The sequence below is a fragment of the Acomys minous genome (assembly GCF_964271855.1).
Source record: "Acomys minous genome assembly, chromosome: 18".
NCBI classification, from domain to species: Eukaryota; Metazoa; Chordata; class Mammalia; order Rodentia; family Muridae; genus Acomys; species Acomys minous.
Window position 1 is genome coordinate 34191296 of NC_140501.1, and position 21949 is coordinate 34213244.

The 21949-nt window shown below is 39.2% G+C and overlaps 1 protein-coding gene and 1 long non-coding RNA gene across 4 annotated transcripts in view; one reads left to right on the forward strand and one right to left on the reverse strand.

Annotated features, from left to right (window-relative positions):
- The window catches only part of DIAPH3 (diaphanous related formin 3), a 454594-nt gene that overhangs the window by 361869 nt on the left and 70776 nt on the right, over positions 1-21949 (forward strand). The window lies entirely within an intron of this gene.
- Positions 1-21949, reverse strand: part of LOC311589473 — a 158633-nt gene that overhangs the window by 43590 nt on the left and 93094 nt on the right. The window lies entirely within an intron of this gene.

Consider the following 21949-nt stretch of genomic DNA (forward strand, 5'->3'; position numbering starts at 1 on the left):
CTGGTCTAGCTCTACAGAGCAGGGGCAAGCTCTGCCAGACTTGTTGCCACTCTGTGGCCTTTGGCAGTCACTTCCTCTCTGGTCAGTGTCAAGGCTGTCATCACTTCTTAAGCACTTTTTGTTTGCTGCTCACTTATAGCAAGCTGGACGCAGCCTACTACTCTCTATTTTATTAGCCTACTTTCTCTTTGCCCACTGATCTCAATTCCCTTCCCCTTGTCCAAATACCCGGCTTGAGTAACGGAGAGAAGTAATGGAAGTCAGTGAGTCTAGGGACTGTTGTAGAAACTTGGAATGTTTCCTAGAAATGAGCTCTGTCTTCTATACATCTGTTTGTTTTAATTATCAGAAAGGGCTTTGAGAATAACTTTTTAACCTACTATATTTTGGTCACATTCCATAGCCTGCTATCAGCATTCTCCCCCATGGCAGTTTTCAAGCCCCTGAGCCACAGCTTTTCTGCTCTAAAAGTTCGGTTTTGGCAGCCTTGGTGCTGTATGCCTCTAATCTCCACACTCAGAAGACAGAAGCAGGGGGAATCTCTGTGAGCTGGAGGTAGGTCTGGACGGCATAGCTAGTTTCAGGCCAGTCAGGGCTACATAGTAAGACCCTCCTTTAAAAAAAAAAAAAAAAGGTTTGGTTTTGCCTCCGCTGTAGTCCCATATGGCACTGTCACATGTTCACCTTTTACCCAGACCTCCAGTCCTACCTATAATCTCATCTATTTTACAGGAAGCTCTTCCCAAGCCCTGTTATCATCACTCGAGAAATGCTAAATCTTATTTCTCAAATGAGTGATGGGAGACAGGTATACAAATTCTTGCACAGTAAAGCTCCCTCTGTGTCACTAGAGGGCTTGGCAGTGTGTATTTGATTGCTTTGCAGATGTTTGGTTTGCTTTAAATTCTCCATATAGTCTCTAGCTTCCTCCCTCATGGTGTGCATATACTTTAAATGAAGAAAACATACATATGGAAACGTGCATAATTCCTAAGGATGAGACATGATTAAGGTTTGTAAAATGGACTTAACCATGGAACCAGCATACAGATCGAAAACTAAAATAGAACTACAGTAGCTCTTCCAGCTCCTCTTAGCCAGTGTTTCACTTTCCAAATATACCTGACTGTGCTAGCATAATCTACTTTTAGCCTGTGCTTTTTATAAATAAAACAATATGCTGTGTATCTATGTTGTTGTATGAAGTTGCAATTCATTCTTTCGTGTAGTATTCTACCATATAGAACTATTGATGTTTTTTCTTATTGGTAGCTATGTTTCTTGCCTTTGGCTATTACAAATGCTACTACTAAGAACACCGATTTTAGATGTGTCCTTTGGTCTCTCAGGCATAAACATAGATGTGTAATAACTTTTTTACCTGGGTTTATGGACATTGAGCATTTGTAAATACAGCCTACCAGTTTCCCCCAAAGTTACAGCAGGATGTACTTGCAGTGTGTGAGGATGGAAGCCTCCCCGGCAGGGTATGTCACTGTAGTTTTGACCTGTGTTTACCTTGTGAGTGAAATGAACATCATTTCATCATTTGCCCAGCTTCTACAGCAGTACCAACTTCCCATTTTTCTGGCAAATTACTCTGCCGCTAAGCTAAACTATGGCTCTGCACCACTGTTGACAATGAGATACGCATGCCAACATGTAGATAAAAGAAAGTTTCTCTGTCACTTTATGTTAATATTATACTCCACATACAATACTTCCATGAGGGGCTTAAGAATGGTCAGTTTACCCTGTTACACATTAAAAAGCAAGTAAGCTATACAATCCCCCGCTTGCCTATCCTGTTCTATTAAAGCCCCCTCGGTTCACCTGTTTGCTGTTTTTTCCTTCTGCTACTATAAGAGCAGTCATATCATAGCTAGCCTCATGCTTCTCTGGCTGCACGTTGACTCTTCAAGACTATTTCTAGAAAGGCTAACTGTGCTGTGGTAAGAGAGCAGGAAACATTTCTTTAGTGAATTAATATGACTGTCTACATGAAGGAAGGAATAAACAAATTACTATATAACAGTGTGTGAAGATTGAGCCTTCTAACTCTAAATCTGATATACAGTCATTACACTGAATAGTAGCTGTTAATCAAGAAATATTGCTTGGCTGTGGTACAGTATTCTCTCAGAATCTGCCTGGAGCTCATAAACACAAATCAGGTAAAGTCAAGATAACTGACTTAAGATATGTGGGTTTAATTTTACAGTAAGTTTGAATTACTTTTGTTCCTGCTTAAGCTCTTTTAGGTGCATGGTTCATTAACAAGAGCATCCTTTATCTGTACTAGTGAGATATGTTTCTAGTATACCATGGGGCTGATCCAGAACACAGATCCTAGTTTCCTCCAGATGAGTGCTTGCTTCTTTTGTCATGCAAAATTTTATATTTTCTTCCCAATAACAAATTTTCAAAATGGTACTAATTATGGTAGTTTTAAATTAAGAAATAATTAATATAAAGCAAACGCTAAACTAGCCTTTACAATGCCAAGTCTCTGGAAGCACAGCTAAGGGGTGTGGCTCGCTGACTATGTATCTGCATGTCCTTTTCTTAATAGATTCCTTCCTCAGGATACAGGAGTAGGTTACAAAAACACTGTTCTTTCACATTTAGAGGGTTTTTTTAATGCTCTTGTAGATGGCGTATCCATATTTGATTAACACTTATAATCAAAACTTAATAGACATATCCAGCCTGAGGCAGTCCTCTGGAGGCAGAGCATGAGTGTAGCCCAACACAAATCATAACTTTAAAACATGAGAGTCTTCATTTTCTGTAACATAGTTACAGGGTTCTTGAGCATCAGTTTTGTAGACACCAACACCGTGTCTCAATGACAGACATTGAGCATGCACCTGAAACATCTCATTCAGTCTCTAGGCTTCTTAAATTGGTGTAGGCTGTCACTTGTGATGAAGTATGTCCAATGAAAATAAAGTATATATTGAGTTTGTTTAGAAAGCAATGTATTTGTGTATCCTTGTTATAGAAACATCTGCTAAGAGTAGACTATCTTAAAACCAGAAGAAAGTATAAAGGAGAAGATACAGAGTTTACTGTTAACTAATTTATAAACACTTGCTTGCATTTTAAAATTCAGACGTGCTTATATAAGTTATCTGTATTTGCCAGAGTGCCTCAAATCCTGTGTTTAACAATGTTTGACTATTAAATAGTGTATTAGAATGAGGATGAGTAAGTGTTCTGGAGCTTGACTTCTGCATGCCTTTAAAATGCTTATAACAGTAAGCTATCCCGTGGAAAAATGTTGTTTTATACATATTGTAAACTTCAATATTATATAACAATATACACTACAGGTTGGATGATGCCATACAGGATAACTCAGACTTTTTACCAATCTTACAAAATGTTCTCAGCCAGCTAGGAAATTAAATATGTCTCCATCTTTATTTATAAATGATAAAATGTGAAATTAAACAAACAAACAAACAAACAAAAAGGACCAGCAATGAAGGTGGGGACAGAAATCTTGATATTTCTCATCAAACTGTGTAATCCATTCCAAAACAAACACAGTCAGAAACTTAAATGTTACTACCTCCTCATCTTATCAACTAGAGTAAATTATTGCTTTCATTACTACTTGTGGTCACTATCAATGTTATCAGCCAAAAAAAAATAAGTTTGGTTTATATATTTTGTCCAATAATAATAAAAATAAATGCTGTCAACTTGGGGTACGCTGAGTGTGATGGGGTGGAGGTGGGCGAGGGAAACAGGAAGTGAACCAAAGCCTTGTGGAGCATAGCTGGAAGCACAGATGGACTTGCACTCCCTCCTCAGAGGTTCTGGGTAATTAAGCAGCAGCTTTATGCACCTAGGTAGGTACTCAGTCAACTGCATGCCACCCAGCAAGTCGGAGAGTAAGAAATCAAGCGAGCAAACTAAGGGTGCTTTCCAGACTATGTTAAACGCGATTTTAGTATATTTTTTCACAAAAATTAACATATGAATCTTTTTGGTAAATAGCATTGAAGGCTTTCATATATTGATTTTCAAAACTTGCCTATTACCCCACTGATTTCTAGCAAGACTTCAAATTCCCACAGGAGGTAAGCCCTGTATAAATGCAGAAGCCTGTGTGATTAGCTGGAAGCCTCAGTTCTCAATCTGTAGAGCACAGAAGAATCACCCATAAATGACTATACAAGGATCATGCATTTCTACAGGTTCACTAGGCTGGTAAAGGGAGTGACAGTTGTCCATCTTAAATAACTTTGAAGTAGTACTTCTCTGGAAAACAGGCTTTAAAAACTGGCAATCTAGATCATCATGTTTCTGCTTTGAGTATTTTGACACATCAATGAGAATTTTTATTAAATAATTTTTTTGTGTACGTGAAACATGTATCCAGTTGTATGGTTATATACAGTAACAGTTCTGGTGTGTGTGTGTGTGTGTGTGTGTGTGTGTGTGTATCTTCATATGGGTTAAAAGTGTCTGATTTGGGGATTATAGTATGGCTCGGTGGATAATGTCCTTGGGTCACATGCATGAGCGCCTACATTTTGATGCCAAGCACTGACCGTAAAGCCTGATACACACACATACATCTCTAATCTTGGCAAAGACAGGCAGATCCCTGGAGCACACTGGCTAGAGCACCTAGCCCAGTGGTTCTCAACCTGTGGGCCGCAAGTCCTTTGGGGAATCCAATGATTCTTTCACAGGGGTCACCTAAGACGATCAGAAAATACAGATATTTACATGTGATTTATAATGGCACCAAAATACAGTTTTGAAGTAACAAAAATAATTTTCTGGTTGGGTGTACCACAACATGAGGAACTGTATTAAAGGGTTGCAGCAGTAGGAAGGTTGAGATGCACTGGCCTCGCCAGTTATTTATCTCTGGATTCACTTAAAAACTCTTCAAAATAAGTTGGAAAATAATTAAATGTACCTGATATCAACTTCTGGCCTCCAGCCACATCCCAACGAGGGTGCTTACTCACACACATGCACTTAGGAATGCATATACTCCACACACAAATCATTTGATTGTATTCCCATACTTGTGATCCCTGTCCATGTCAGAAAACTTTTCCGAGAGAGGTTTTGTGATTTTATTTCATTGCTTTACATTTTGTGTGTGGGAGTGTGTGTGTGTGTGTGTGTGTGTGTGTGTGTGTGTGTGTGTGTGTGTGTGCGCTCGCGCACACGCACACGCGCATGCTCACAACATGCCTGTACAGGTATATGTGCCATGGCCTGAACGTGGAGATCTGAAAACTTTCAGGAGTTGGCAGAGTGAGTTCAGTGAACAAACTCAGGTCATCTGTCTTTGCAGCAGACACCTTACCCACTAAGCCATGACATGGGTTCTGACCTAGAGAGGTTTATTTAAAAAAAACAAAAACAAAAAACAAAAAACCCACCAATATGGACATATTCGGATTTAACTGGTATATGACAGAGCCTGGAGACTATGGGTTTGAACTCACAAATTTTTTTTATGTACTGGTAGATTTATATATCACTGACAGGGTATAGAAAATGAACCACCACATTGTCAACAGGTAGTGAAATTATTTAATTTGTGGCTTCCTTCTCCAGGAATGATCCGAGCCTCCCTTCTCTGCATGACGTGTGTACTGCTTTTTGCTTCCTGTGTGTTCTGTTTCACCATTTTGTTCCTCTCTTAATTGAACTTCATCCTGATTTTGATGAACCATTTCTCTAATCTATCAAGGTCATTTTAAATTCGATTTCTTTCCTCTAAAGCATTTAACCCCTGCCCAACTAAGTATCATCTGCAAGTTTAATGAGAACATTTTCACTTTCCTAATTGAGACTGTGCTCATTAAGTTTTAATATTTTATAATTTTATTGAAAATTATTTCTACCGTGTGAATGATGCTGTCTTGACTATACCCTTACTATGAACATTTTCTTCATTATCAATGAACATTTAGTACTTAGAAGCTGTGTCATTTTGAAACAAATTCTCTGTAACTTCTAAATGATTGAAAATGAGGGCTAAATCTAACTCTAGGTCATATTATTTCTAATAAGAATGCATAGCATACACAACACAGTATATACACATTTTGTTACAAAAATTAAAACTAGGGATCATAGCTCACTTGGATATAGTGCTTAGCTGTGTATAATAGAACACAGAGTACAGCCCATCACTTCCCTACGTGAACAGCCTTAAAGAGGTTGTTTGTTTCTCATGCTCTGTCCTGTGATCTGTGATATGGAACTATAATTAGTTCAGCTTTAATATTTAAAAAAAAACAAGGTTAAAATTAGTGCATGCATGTAACCTCAGTAGGACATAGCACATACTAAGAGTTCATATGAATAGTAATTGAAGAGCTGATAGGAAAATATATTTGGGGAGTTGTTTTAACATAGTGGCAATACTACAAGAGACATGGAATAATTGTCCTCAGACCTGCCAACCCAGAACCTTTATGTAAGTTAGAGTTTGTGTTTCTAAATGCAAAGTGGTGGTGAATCTCCATAAGTTTTATTTACTATGAAAATGGGGCTTTCCAAATAACTGTAGCTATTAAAGTAGCAGAGACTATTCAACCACTGAATTTGTATCTGCAGTTGATAACTCCTAAGTGGTAGAACCAGCGTAGCTGAGTCTGTTTCTGATGAGCTTTTAAGAGTAACACTGGACCACTGACCACACCGGGCCCTACTAGGTGCCGCATCTACACTGCTGAACCCAAAAGCTTAGAAAGGCCATGAAGATGCCAAATGACAGAGATTGAGCTTAAAAAAAAAAAAAAGCTTCAAAAATCGCCCACCTCTAAGTATAACCACAAGCTTCCATTCAAAGGCAAGAGGACAGGAAGAAGGCATTAGCGATGGCCCCTTTCTGAGCTATAGGAGAAATAGGAAACACCAGTTTAGCATATACTTGAATTAGTCAAATAGCTAAAAAAAAAAAAAATATATATATATATATATATATGAAGATCTGTAAACACAAAGGCTGGCGTGTTCCCTTGCATAGGCTTCTGTAAGTAGAGCTAGAAATCTGTGTAATTTGTATCCTTTATCCTCCTTTCTTCTTGGGTTTATTTAAAATAAGTGAATACCAAGAGTGATCTTTTTGAGCCCATAAGAGCTGGCAAGGTTTTTTTTTTTTCTTTTTTAGGGTAAAACCCATTTTCATAGCATTCTGCTTTTGAGAACACTTTCAGATTATTTTATTTGATCTTGATGCTATCATGGACACTTTTATAATTCCGCTTCTATTATCCTGAAACGTCCATAAGCACAGGAGAAGTGTGCTCATAACACATTGGATAGCAGACACAACTGTTCTGGAGTTTGTTTGTGCGCAGTTGCTTAACTCTGTTTATTTCATTACAAATGACAAGGTTCATTATGATCAAAATACTAGGCATCAGGCAGGCAGTGTTGTGGAAAGATGTTTGCATTGCTTTGCTCGCATTTTATACTTTGCTTTTTCTGTCTAAATTCTCAGTACACCCACTGCTCAAACATGCTAAGAAAGATTTTTTTTAATTCCTCATAATCTAACTTAAGATCCCAAATAACATTATGAAAATTTGGCATTTTTTGGTATTGTGGTAGGTTAGCATTTTTGGAGTCATAAGAAACTTTGTTTTCCATCTTGCACAAAGTTTTTCAATTTATAAAACAAGCTAAAACTGTGTATGTAATAGCCAGCTCTTTTGAGAATAGAAATATCACATATTGGACTTACCAGGAATTCAAGTATTTGCACTTCACCTGTAGATTGAACCAAAAGTAATCTAAGTGTGTTAATGGGTCTATTTGCAGTTTTAAGATGTTTTTAACCCTGCAATTATTTCTACCTTTGTCTTCAAGCCAGGAAATAGTAAGACAGTGTGATCTGCGCTGTCTAGATAGCACTGAAACAGAGACTCATTTCTGCCAGACAAATATCTGTAGCTTTCATTTGCAGGTACTCACCACTAGTAAAGTGAATGCTTTTTAACATAATCTGGAAATCACGAAAGCAAGTGCCAAGCAAATGCTTAATAAATGCAGACTTCTGTTTGCATGTATGCTTCCAGGCGTTCTGAACCACATCAAAACTAACATGTTCTGAAGGTTTCTCTTTTCCATCCCTACTCACCCGCATCCCTAGATAAACACTGAAGAAATTTGAAGGATCAAGTTAGCATCATTATGCTTTTGGATACCTTGCCTTTTCCCATTTAGATTTTTTTTTTCCCCATTATAAAGTTTGTACTTGAGTTCTAAACAGAGACTGGAGCTGCAGAAGTACAGCACCACTTGATGCGGCATCAGAGAAGCAGCGCCTTACACAGCTGACTTGCCTTGGAATTCCAGCTTTGCTGCTTGGTGATCACGGATCCTGGCTCGCTCTGCACCTCAGTTTCCTCATCTGTCAGGGGACATAAATTATGCCTGCCTTTTATCAGATTTATAAGGGCTAAGCCAAGCCATGTGAAGCACTATGCTGCACTCGGTATATGCAAACTCTTTTTAGTGACACTTTAGGGACATTGACTGAGAAAGAGACTGTATTCAGGAAAGAGCTAAGTTTTACAGACTTCAGAAAAATAACTGGCATGTGCCTTGTTCTCTTTTGTGAGGCAGATCCTCTCCCTTGGTTCCTTAAGAATGCTTCTGGGTGGGATCCTTAACTGGTACACACGCCTGTGAGAGAACTGATCCGCATAGACGGGCAGCTGGGCTGCAGAGGCAGGTGATAACAGCCAAGGCAAGCCACTTTTATACCACTTATATGACTTTGTTCATCTTACTTATACTGTTACTACTAGATGGATTTCAAGGACTTTTCACTCCTCTACTTTGAAAGTTTACTTCAAAAAAGAGTATGATAGCTCTCCTCCTATTTGATGTTACATGATTTCCAAGACCTCGATATTGTAGCTCTTACTTTCAGTCGCCTGGATACATTGTTCCTTCTTGCTTCAACTACAGCCTCTTGGAATGCGGTTAATGTAAGGAAGTACATATTAATTAGTCAGGTTACACACGTTTGTATCATGGGACTGGTGGAAGGAGAAGGCATTTGTAAGCAGCAGTGGGACAACAAAAACAGTGTTGGCTGCCTCTTATGATGGTTAGAAATAGAAGATAGTGTGAGCAGGATCTAATTTAATCATTCATTAATTATTCTGTGAAATTTCCAAACAATAAATCGATAATATTCTGCTTCCAGGCGGTTAGCGGCCAGTACCTTGGTGAGCTCTGCAAATTAAGAAATCAGTTCTTGTTAATTACACTTAAGTATGATGGCAGAGATCTCTGTGCCATGAAGCAAGAGCCTGATCCATGGATATGGATCCTGTACACTGTGCTAAGCCAAAGGCCTGTGTTGTCTGGGCAACTCCTGTTGCCATGGCAATGAAATTCTTTTGCGGGAGCAGGGTGAATGCTAATTGTAACCATTTGTTGTTCCTTCTGTCGATCCCTTAACTAGCACAGTTGTAGAGCAGCCAGAGACTCTGGGTGAACAGCACGGAGTGCCCCCAAAAGCATTGCTGCTGAAGGCAACCGGCTGCTCTGCTTAAAAAATCATTTGAGCAGCCGACAGTGCTGACAGTGCCACTATGTGGGCAGAAGCACAGCTTGACTCAGGCCCTGACAACTGTTGATCTGGGACTTAGAGGGAGAGAGAAGACTGTTTAAGACCTGTTGCGAAGGTACTGATGACATGAAGATTAATTTGACATTAGTCCCTCAGAGGTAGGTGCTGCGTAAAACCTAACTGTTTATCCAGGCCTACGTTCAATATCAGAATGCCCAGAGGCTATAGGAGAGATCAATGGCTATTCTTATCGCCATCTGAAACTGCGTTACTGTGGCCTAAGGTAAAAATATTCCTCTGGTCAGAACCAACCTAGTCTGATTCACATAGGTATTAGATTCCGCTTGTACTGGGAACTCCTCTCTGTATAAACCCTTACTTTTAGAGACTTACTATTTAACTGCCAGGAATGAGCTGAAACTGAAAATCAGCAGAAATGAGAACACCCTTCTTTTGAAAAATAAAAGATCTAGTGATGCCTACTCATTGCTTGGTCTTTCAAGTTACCTCAGTTTGAGAAAATATGCTTAAACCTGGCAAGTGGTAATTCATCATGCAACGTAATTGCTACAGGTACTTGAGGAAGAAAAAAATGATCATCATTGTAAAGAAATAATGTCAGCTATGATTATCCTATTATATCTTCCCTTTAAAGTTGTATTGACCCATAAAAATGGTTAGTTCCTAGGATTTTTAAGTTTTCCTTTACCAGATACTGTGTAAACACAGTAATAACTTTTGAGGTAGCTTCTAAGGCACAAGTGTAATCTATCTGCCCTGTAATTGAGCAGACTGGTGGTACATCCTGCCTAAACTCCCATTAGAATCCAATAGAACTAGTACTGTACGCCTGTTACATCAAGCCAATTTTTACTATCAGCTTAATGTTTGTTTCTCTTCAGACAAAATTGGAATGACAATTACCCTATCATAAATAAAGATAAAATGGAGCACAAGGGAAGAAAGCCTAAATGTGATTTTTTTTTCTTTTTCTGGAAAAAAAAAAATCCCATGATAATATTTTTAGTGATCCATCCTGCTCTTGTAGAGAAATGACTACCAGCATAAAATTTTGGGCCTCTAAAGAAATTGGCCTTTGATGATGGCTATACTAATAAATTATTTGTGTACTTGTAACATGAAGCCAGTTAGCTTCATTCATCCATAAAAATAGAAACCATTCCATCAATTCTGTGGGGAAATGCTTGAAATGCACTTGTTGCAAATTCTGAGATGTGTATATTCTTCATTCCAAGTGTTGTGAGGAAAAAAAATTCTTGTAGACGATACAACAGGCACTATTTTAAAATTTACTTCTTTATAAAACATGTATGTAAATATTTAGATGTACATTAATCTCTGTAGGATAAATGCTTATTTTATTAAATCATCTACTTAAGATATGTGTACTTCTAAACACTGAGTGCTCAGCATGACACATGAAAACAACTCCAGAATGTGAAGAAGATTCTTCATGCCTTTGTTGGTACATCGGATGTAGATGCTGTTTATCACATGTAGCTGTTGGCCTACTGACCTAATGCTCAGCATCATGAACAAATGAAGCTTAGAATTCCCACGCATCCTCGGCGGAGAGAATGTGTGTTAGACAAAACTTAACAGTACACCAGATGACTCCTGGCTGCGCAGACTCACAGCACAGCCTAGCCATGGTAGCCCACTCTTGCTCAGATAAAGTCCTTGCCCTTATATCCGGATAGATGAAAGACCTGAAACTTGAATATGAGGAGACATATGAGGAGATGACAGTGAAATGCCACAGGGGAAGTGAAACTCCTAGCAACTTTATTAGGGGGATAGCACTGTCGCCACTGCTGTGTTCCAGAGCCTGCACTGCAGAACTGTGCAGCAGTGTATCCTGTTAGTTTCTATCAGGCACAATAGTTAAAATACAGCAACATTCTCTAATAATGTATAGTGGAAGACATGAGCTTCTGTTTTTGTTTTTGTTTACAATACATCCTGACCACAGCTTCTCCACCCTCCACTCCTCCCAGTTCCCCACACGTCCCCTCCCCCAGCTCTACCCCCATTTCCTTTCTCCCTCCAGAAAAGAGCAGGCCTTCCAGGAACATCAACCATACATGGAACAGCAAGACACAGAAGACCAGACACAGACCCTCACAACAAGGCTGTGCGAGGCATCCCAGTAGGAGGGAAAATGTCCCAAGAGCAGGCGATACAGTAAGAGACAACTGTACTTCCCACTGTCAGGAGTAACCTCAAAACCCCAAGCCAACAACCATAACACATAGAGAACCTAGCAACAGACCGATGGAGGCTTCATTATTGCCAGTTCAGTCTCGATGAACCCCCATGAACCCTACTCAGTTGATTTCACACGCTGTCTTCTTGCAGTGCCCTTGAACCGTCCAGCTCCCACAGTTTCCTTCTCTTCCTCTGTGTTCCCTCACACTCCAAGGGGAGAGACCTGATGGAGACCACAAACCTGAGTTCTCTCTCCGCCTAATGCCTGGCTGTGGGTCTTAGTTCAGGCTTCTTATCCTGGGCAGAAAGAAAACTCAGGAGCTAAAATGCTTTTCTTCGCCTATGTAGGAATCTGTCTCATCAGGCTCCAACAGAAAGAAACTCCTAAGATAACATTGGAATGTACGTACTTTGCCTTCCTGAGGGGATGATGTGTGGACTTAGAACATAGCTCAGGAGCCTGATGGTAAGGGTCGGTGTCTCTCTTTCTCTCGACTTCTAATTTAAGTCCCCATAGCCAAAGTTAGATCACTCTGAAGTACCACTGGGCTGGGAGAATAAGAGATTGGAAGATCTGAATTTTTAAAAATCTGTTTTAGCTGCCATTCAAGCAAACGTATTTCCTTATCCTTTTAAGTAAAGAAAATGTGGAGAATGGAATGATGATCCTCCTGTCATCCTGGTGGACTGTTCTAGCAGGTGGACACAGCCTGCTTTAAACACCCACCTACCAAAGGGAACATTTACAGAAAGGGCTAGTGTTTCTTCACTTATATCATAGTCAGACTTCACTAGGGAAACTATCCCGTGTGTGTGTGTGTGCGTGCGTGTGTGTGTGTTTGTGTGTGTGTGTGTGTGTGTGTGTGTGTGTGTGTGTGTGTGTGTGTGTAGCTATGTTGATAACTTATCCCCACATACTGGTAGTTGACAACCTGGTAGTATTCCTTTATTTGTTTGGAATATTTTTCGTTTCGCTGTTTTAATTTTTGTTTCAGTCGTTTTCTCATTGTTTCAGATAAGTATGTCAAATTTCACAGCTTAAAATTTTATCTGAACTATTTCTGATTTGTCCAATATTAAGTAATTTGTTCCTAAGTAAATTAGACAAAAATGAATAGTTTCCAACTACTAATTAAATATTTTTTTTGGCATCTCAGTATGACTTTATAACTTTTGGATGATGGTAGTTCAGTTGTTTGCTTTTAAAGAATAAATTCATTTTTCTCCTTGCCAGTTACTACATGAAGATAAACCACTACTTAAATTATAACTTACCTAATTGAGGAATTCTCTGTTGGTGGTTCTGAGCCTTCCTAATTACATGCCCCCCTGGTGGCCATAGCTGCTCCTCCTCTTCCTCCTCCTCCTAGTCTTCTTTCCTCCTCCTCTTTCTCCTCTTCTTCCATCATTATTGTTGTTGTTATTGTTTGAGTTTATATGAGCATAGCCATTAGTTACCTTTAAAATTTGCTTTAATGCATGTCACTCCATAAGTACTGAATCCGAACTCATGGAAGTGTTGGGTAAGAATTGTTTTGAATTTTTTTTCATGATCTAACTATAAAGCTAAGATTCCCTTGTTAAGAAAAAGAGGATTTGGGATATAATTTCTCACCTTTTAGCATCAAGTTTTAACATAAACATGGCTTTAAATCTTAATAGTTGTAGGGATTTTAAAAGACAGGCAAAACATGAGTGTGTGTGTATGTATGTATGTATGAGAGAGGGGGGGAAGTAGTCTTTATTTGACATTTTGTTTTTCTCTAACAAAGAAACTATTGAAACTATTTCAAAGTAAAAGATACATACAATAAAAAATGATGCTAAATTGCTAGTGTCTTCTTGACTTAATGGATTTAAAGGGAAGAAAAGTAATATATAACATGGACAGAATTACTGTCTACTGAGTATACGTTTTTAAAGAATGTACCAGAAGGCAAAAAGCAAGAATGTACCAGAAGGCAAAAATTCCAAGAGCTAGTGGCTGGAAATGCCCCTTTTAAAACAACATTCTTCCTGCTTGCTTAGAGCTTAAAACACAATTCCACCATTGAAAACTGATAAACAATGAAAGGAAATGTCATTTGATAAAATACTGAGAAACAGTTCTTAGTCATGCCTGCTATGAATTGCTCATTTAGACTCACCTGTATCACTTTGTTAGAACTAGTTTCCAGCTCTGAGAGGAACAACCTTGCTGGACGACTTTCTCCGACAGCCTCCTGTGCTGTCGTAGTAGCAGCAGCAGCAGCAGCAGCATACTGTTGGTTATCTGCAAAGGCTGCATTGCTCGGTGTATGTGTGTGTGTGTGTATGTGAGCACGCACACGCTGCATTGTTTTACCTCACCTCTGCTTGGATTATGGTCACCATTGCCTTGCAGCTAGTTCTCAGTTACCCAAGAGCGTCTGTCTCTAAAGCCACTAGACATCGTTTCCCTGCCAAGATCATGAAAGAACAGAAAATCCCTGACTTCTCCTCTGAAGCATCGCTTCACACCCCCTTTTGCAAATAATGACCTCCAGATATAACAGAAGAGAATGCTAAATATGTAGAATTTGGTTTCTGAAAGATATTAAGCCCTCAATTCCACAATTCAGCAATCACAGTTCAAGTACTTTTGGCCTCGGCTGTGCTGTGTTGGTCCCATAGCTTTTCTGTTTTGCTTTATCTTTCAACTTTCATAGCTTTTGTGACAAACCTCTAGCTCTGCTATAAAGATATTAATTAAAAAAAAAAAAGAAAGGCAAAGAAATAGCTACATTTTAACATCCTTTCTTCCTGGCTAGCCAATGTTGTCAGTGCCTATGAAAGCAGCCATATAAACAAACCATCCCGGAACAGACAGGGTGCCAGCCTTATGAGTTCCTTGTGGGCTTTACTTGAGCCATTTCTCCCATTTCAGTCAGTCTTGTGGCTGTGGTCTCTCCACTGTCCCGGACATATTCAGGTGCAAAGCTGCCTTTTAGATGACACCTTCCGGACTCTGTATCTGCCTTGCTTCTGGCCAAAAAGGGCTGTTGCTGCTCTGTGCCTCTTCAAAATGTGGTAGCTTGTTGGTTAGTCATGTCTCCTACTAAGCTGTGTCCTTCATCTCTGATTCCTTCGATTAACCAAGTGTCTAGAAGATAGATGGTGCTAAGGGGTCTTGGTGTGGCTATTCTCTCTATTCATAAAGCCTGCTGTCCCTAGATCACAGTTCTTTCAGAGCACTAACTGATACCATCTGGCCAATTATGCTATCGTCTAGTTTAAGACTTACTGACATTGCTAAAAGTTGGTTGTTACTACAATTGATAGAAAGAGTTGCATGCATGAGAAGATGCACAATGTGTTTCCATAAAATGAGCACATCGTATATGACTGGCACCCATACAGTTTTAGCAGTTTAGAGTTTTACCAGAGGGGAGAAACTTTTGGCCTCAACCCATCATAAAAGTATATTTGGACAGCTTCAGTAAAGTGTGTCTCTGTGTGCCTGAACGTGTGTGTGTGTGTGTGTGTGTGTGTGTGTGTGTGTGTGTGTGTGTGTGTGTGTGTGTGTGGAGACAGGAAAGTGATAGCGATGCCTGTGGGATGCATAAGAATTTTTTTCCTGTTACAATGTTCTTTTTTTTTTTTTTTTTTTTAATTTTCCCTGTTGCTGTCCCTTGGCAATTCAAGGGAAATGGAATTTAAATGTGCTTTTCTAACTGCATTTAAATATATGTAAATGGATTATAAATAAAAACTTTAAAGGAAATGAAAATGCTTTACAAATATCGCATTAATTCCCCAAGTATCCCCATATAACTCTGAATGGGGTACTTGTTAGATTCCAACAGCTAGAAGAAGCCTTTTTCTCAGGATATCTTGAATGGCTATTATTTAAGAAAATAATAGGCCACCTTTTCTCTTAACTGTTCAGAAAATAGACCTTCAAACTTCCTCTGTTCTTCCTTTACGTGAGCTGTCATGAACACATACCTATCAGAGCTGGGACAGGGTCAGAGCACACTTTCCGTGGCCCTGTCTCATCCACTCCAAAGATCTCCCCAAAGCACCAGTGTCTTGATCCCTATTATTCAACTCCATCCCAGCCTACTCTTTTGTTTCCACCCATTTGTGGAAAACACCTCCCTTGGTGCGCAAGTCAGCCCCACACCTTGTCCTTCCCTGCATTCCAAGCTGCAGGCTTCCGGCTACTACCTACATACCACATTCCTCCCCGCATTCAGTACATTCTGTCTCCTCAGAGCCACACAAATCTGTCCATCTCTGGCTGTGAATCCTGCTGCCTTAGTTTCATCCCACATCGTACTGCCCTGATAAATTGTAACTCTCTCCTTTCAGTTTTCTCTCTTCATTTGCTTACCATTCTACCCGCACTTCTGATGAGATTCTCCTGAGCCACAATATTTTCATTCTGTATCAGTTCCCATTGCTTAAAGACATGATGCTCTAAATGCCTTCCCAAGCGCCTCTCTTCACTCTTTCTGCAGATTCTACTGTTTGGCCATCATGGAGCCATTCCAAGTCCTTTGTATAATCCATATTTTTTGAATGTACATGTAATGCCTTCAATTTTTAAAAATACGGTGTCTTCGTTCTGCATTCAAGTATATTACTGTTGGAGATGTAATAGTCTCTTTGAAAATGGCCACCTACAAATCTCTCATTTCTTTTCCTTGCCGAATTGAACGAATGTCATGAAAGGGGGAATTGTTAAAATTACTCAATTTCAGCATAATATGAAAAAGTAAAAGTAAATGTGTAAGCAGTGTCTTAATCTGTACTAATGCTTTCTTTTCCCTTAGCCCCATCTTTGCTGTTCTTTATTTATAGGCTGACCATTTTAGATAACACTACTTAGCTCTGATTTGCTGAAAACAATGAAGAAGGATTGAAATGGCGGCTAATGAGAGTATGGCCTAAAACAAAGACTTTCTTGATATATTTCCCTGGCTCTGGGTCATCTCTTTTCCCCTCAGAGTGTCCATATGGATAGTGGTAATATTTAGTAAAACTTGTGAAGGCACAGGGTTTTTTGTGTTCAAGCCTAATGACCACAGAACTTTCCTTTTGCTAAGATGATAATTTATTTCTCATTCACTTTTGATATTTGCTCACTTCATGCCTCAGTTTCTTCATTTTTAAGAGCCATAAAATAAACATGCTTCATAGGCTTCTATAGATGCATGAATTATAGTCGACTTAAAGTAATTTTTTCTAAATGTCTTGCTCAGAGTAATTGTTAGACTGGCATGCACAGCCACAGACATTCGGTTGCCCCTGTTATGGGTGTCACCATCCTTGATACTGAGATCAGCACTGTGACGGCACGTGTTGATATTCATGGTCCTGACTAACATGGTAACGTGAACATGCAGGAGAGCTGAGTGACCTGCTCACACTGCACATATGGAATAAGGAAGCCCTCACTTTTGTTTGTGGTGCAGTTTTTCTACTAAATCACGAAGCATTCCACAGTTCAGCATTAGGATGCCAAATACGTTCAGGGCTCACATTGCAATTCAGTAGATGGAATGTGTTTCGTTTATTTTCTACGGCACATTATTCTACAGAATCACATTCTTAACTCTATGCAAATTCAAACTTTCAAATCCCTTTACTAATCCCTCTACTAACAGTTGTTAATTTTGCTACTTTGGATTTAAGCACAAGGAATAGTTCTTCAGAGAATGATCAGGAGAGGCTGAGAGGCCGGTCAGAAAGGAGCTTAAATGTCAATACAAGGATAGCCCTAATACATGCAGTTGTATGGCTTTACTCTTTAAAATAATGGGAAAGAAAGGCCTCCTGAAAGTGAGAAAACCATTAGGAGCACACAGAGTCTAGTTTTTAGAGACACATGGTATGTGCACAAAAGTGGTACACACAGAGCTATGAGGGAAATGGTCATGCTGACTCTTAAGGGACTCTGTAGCTCAGTGACCTGTGGGTCACAACCCCTATCAGGGTCGAATGACCCTTTCACAGGGGTGGCATATCAGATATCCCACAAAGCAGATATTTACATTATGATTCATAGTAGTAGCGAAATGACAGTTCTGAGATAGCATCTAGGATGTCGGTATGGTTGGGGTCCCCACAACCTGAGGAGCCACGTTAAAAGGCCTCAGCATTAGACAGTTGAGAAGCACTACTGGAGCTATCTCTAGAACAGATGTGTACTCACTTGATCTAAAGAATCACTGTCAGGGCAGGAATGTTTATTTTGACTAATTTATTTAGAGCTAATTTATTTATGTAGAACTAAAAGCACTGTTTTTGAGGCAAATCCATTTTCATAGGTGAGAAAAAGGCAAAATTACGAGAATAGTTTATAACACCAAAATACATAGTGTTTGTATAGTTCACACATGGCTGGAGTTCGAAAAGATAGATCTGAGTGGGGCATGGTGGCACACGCCTTTAATCCCAGCACTCCAGAGGCAGAGGCGGAGGCAGGTGGATCACTGTGAATTCCAGACCAGCCTGGTCTACAAATGGAGTCCAGGGCTGTTACACAGAGAAACCCTGTCTCGAAAAATTTTAAATGAAAGAGAAAGAGAAAGGCGGGGGGGGGGAAGAGAGAGAGGAGAAAAAAGAAAAAGAAAAGATAGATCTGTGCTGTATGTCTCGACATACAGTAGGGGATATAACCTCCTTGGTTCTACACTTAGTTTATTTACCTATAGTCTTGATACTAGTATTTTTTCCTGTGTCTTATCGTAATGTAGCATAGAACCTACATTAATTTCTTAGTAAATGATGAATTCTAGATAAATACACGTGGAATATATATAGTATTATTATAATGTAGATTACATTATCTTCCACTTTTTTATTCAAAGTAACTACTAGACTCATTCCCATTTCAAGTAACATACTACCTAATATGTCAAGTATCTACATACTTAATAAGTATTTTAGATGTTGAAAATCGCATACTAATGTATTGACCAACTTTCACAGTATTCTAAAATTCTTGGATTAAATCATGTTGCTTTCTTACAAATAGCAAAGTAGGGGTTTTTGGGTTCAGAGAACAAAATGTTCTAAAAGTACTGGTTACAGTCTATAAGTAAATGTGCTGAAATCTTTATATTTTTGTATCTACAAAGTACAGTCTTGTATATGCACGTAGTATTTAGTATTCACTGCTAGTTGATAATACACTTAATTTCTTAATTTTTGTAATTAAACCGCTGAATTGTACCCAAGAACTCTTTGTTTTTATTTAAATAGTTTTAAATATTCAATCAAAAATATTACATATAATCTGAAGTGAACTGCAATAAAATATCACTTTTGTCATGTATATAATTACTGAATATAAACTTTTTCTTTTAAAATTGTAGCGATTCACTTTTGAAGTAGAATATAATTTAAACTGATTTTAAAAATTAGTCAAACTCTGTGTTCTAAATTCTTATTTGAAGTGAATATCTTATTACATTGCCGACAAGTAATATTAGACAATTTAGAAAGTAACCCCTTGACATTTAATCCTAATATATACATTTTAATTTTGGAAACAGAGAGCAGCTGGTGTGAGAGCCCAGCACCTTTCGGCGTAGTAGAATTGATATTGATTTATGACGAATGCCTGTGCGAGCGGCCAGGGGTGGGTTGTTGCTGTCAGATGAGAAGTGAAAGCAGGCAGGTTTTGTTATCAATCACTTGGTGTCGGTGTAAGACAGCAGCGCCTGTTATAATTGATTTGATGGCTCTGAATGGCTTGAGCTCCAGTGGCCGAGGCGGATTGTGGCAACTCAGCCATGCGTGACATTGACATGAAGAGGAAGTGACATGACTCCTCAGAGGCACAGTTAGACAATTTAAAGGGGCAAATTACTCAACAATTCAGTAATTCATAAACTTGAACTTCTGATATGAGATGATACAGAAGAGGGAAGAGAAAGTAATTTTTTATTGTTTTCTGGCTCATCTTGGGGTGGTGGTTGCTGAATCAGACCAGCTTTCATACGTGTCTCTCTCATCCACTGTATTCTGTTATACAAGAATAACACTTACTTAATTATAAACAACACATATTATTTATTGCTTCCACTACTGAGCCACGTGATGAGAATGTGAGTTTATGCAGGGCAAAGAAATTAGATATCTACCCTCTGTATGTAACTTTAATTACTGAGTCTGAAGAATACAAACAAATTGAGCTTTATTATCGAGTAGTAGGAGAAACTTAAACAGTTTCTCCTAGAAAGTTTAGGGTCACCAACTCCATCATGGTGAATTCCAGTCTAAATCAACTGTACCCTGAATTCCTGGCTGTCCAAGCAGGTTGGACGCACAGGGGGTCTCTGGGGCAATGCAGGAGGAGGAGATGTGGCAGCAGTTTTGTTGCTGTACTAACCATGCACGGGTATCTAATGTAGAGAGGTTCTGGTGTGAGGCAGACACGGATATATGTTTTCTCTCAGCCACACCCCGAGTGGGACTCACTTCCTTGAGCACTGTGATAGGAAGGTCGTGATTAGGAAGGAAAAAAAAAAGGAATAACGTAATGCTCATTTACTGATGCTTGCAATAATAAACATTTGCCTTCACTGAACCGTGCTTGAACCTGTTCAGAGTGATCCTAAAGAGAAACTTGGGTGATAGTTGCTTGGGATTTTCTTTTTCTAAGTCAACTAAGGACCAGTGGTACAGACTTAAATTTAATTAAACCCTCTTACCTTAGAAATCACCCTTCAAATTTTATTCATAGAAAATGCTTCAAGGTTAAATATATTTTCTCCACAAGGATTTCTTTTAGAAATATAATTCAATTATTTTTAAATATTCTTATTAATTTTTGAGAATATTATGCAATGTATTTTAATTACATTCACCCCTAACTCCTGCCTTTACTCCTAGATCCATCTCACCTCTCTAGCCTCCCTCACCCTGACTTCTTGTCAACCCTTTTTTAAGTCAATAACCTGTCAACTTCCATTTGTGGATATGGGACAATCCACTGGAGTGTGGTTGACCTACTAAGAGCCAAACACCTAAAGAAAACTGATCATTTCTCCTTCAAAATACATCAGCTCCCTATAGTTTCTCAGTTAAGGGCAAAGGTTCGGGAATCCTTTCTCATTCCGTGCTGGAATATAGACTGTCTTCGTCTTAGGCAGGCAGCCCCAGCCTCTGTGTGTTCATGAGGACATTGTCCCATCATGTCCAGAAAACAGTTTTTCCAGTGCTCCCTAACCTCTGGCTCTTACAGTGTTTCCTCCCTCTCTCCTTCAGTGGCCCCTGAATCTTTAGGAGGGAATGTGATATCCGTGTTCCATTTTTGGCTGAGGACTCCATCATCATTTGTTCTCTGTCCATTGGCCAGTTGTTAGTTTCTGGGTTAGCTGCCATCTATCGCACAAAGAAACTCCCTTGATGAGGTCTGAGAGCTGCATTAATCTATGGATAAAAAGATAAGAATTTAAAGGGCAATTTGATTCTGTGTCCATTTAATAATATAACAGTAGGAGGAGGTTCACCCCTGAGTACTGTGAGCTCACAAGCATGGGTTTTGGCCATATTTTCAATATCAGTTTGTTTCTTCCTATGGAAAGAACCTTAAATCCAACCAGAAAGTGGTTGGGTACCCCTCACTATGCTTTGCCACTGTTGCATCCATGGACCGATCTTGCCCTGCTCGTCACTATTGCACTTCATCGGGGTCACAGCTGGGAAGACAGCCGATGACTTCCCCCTGAACTAGCTTGCACACGGGTTTTCAGTACTAGGGGAGCTAGTCCACAGGGAGGAAGTTTCCTGGTTAGTTCTGACTTGATTTCTTCATGTCATGTGACTAGTGTGCAAAGTGTTTTCTAAATACACACACACACACACACACACACACACTTTCTCCAGACAGGGTTTCTCTGTGTAGCCCTGGCTGCCCTGGACTCAATTTATAGAACAGGCTGGCCTCGAACTTACAGAGATCCACCCGCCCCAGCCTCCTGAATGCTGGGATTAAAGGCCTGAACCACCCACCGCTCCTGACATCACAATTTTTTTCACTTGAAACTATATATGTAAAATGATATAGCAAGCTTTCCAAGAATATGTTTTGGCTTTTTTTTTTAAGAGATACTCTAACTGTGGATATTTTCATTTAAAATGTTTTATGGAAATCAATTTTTAGCTTTA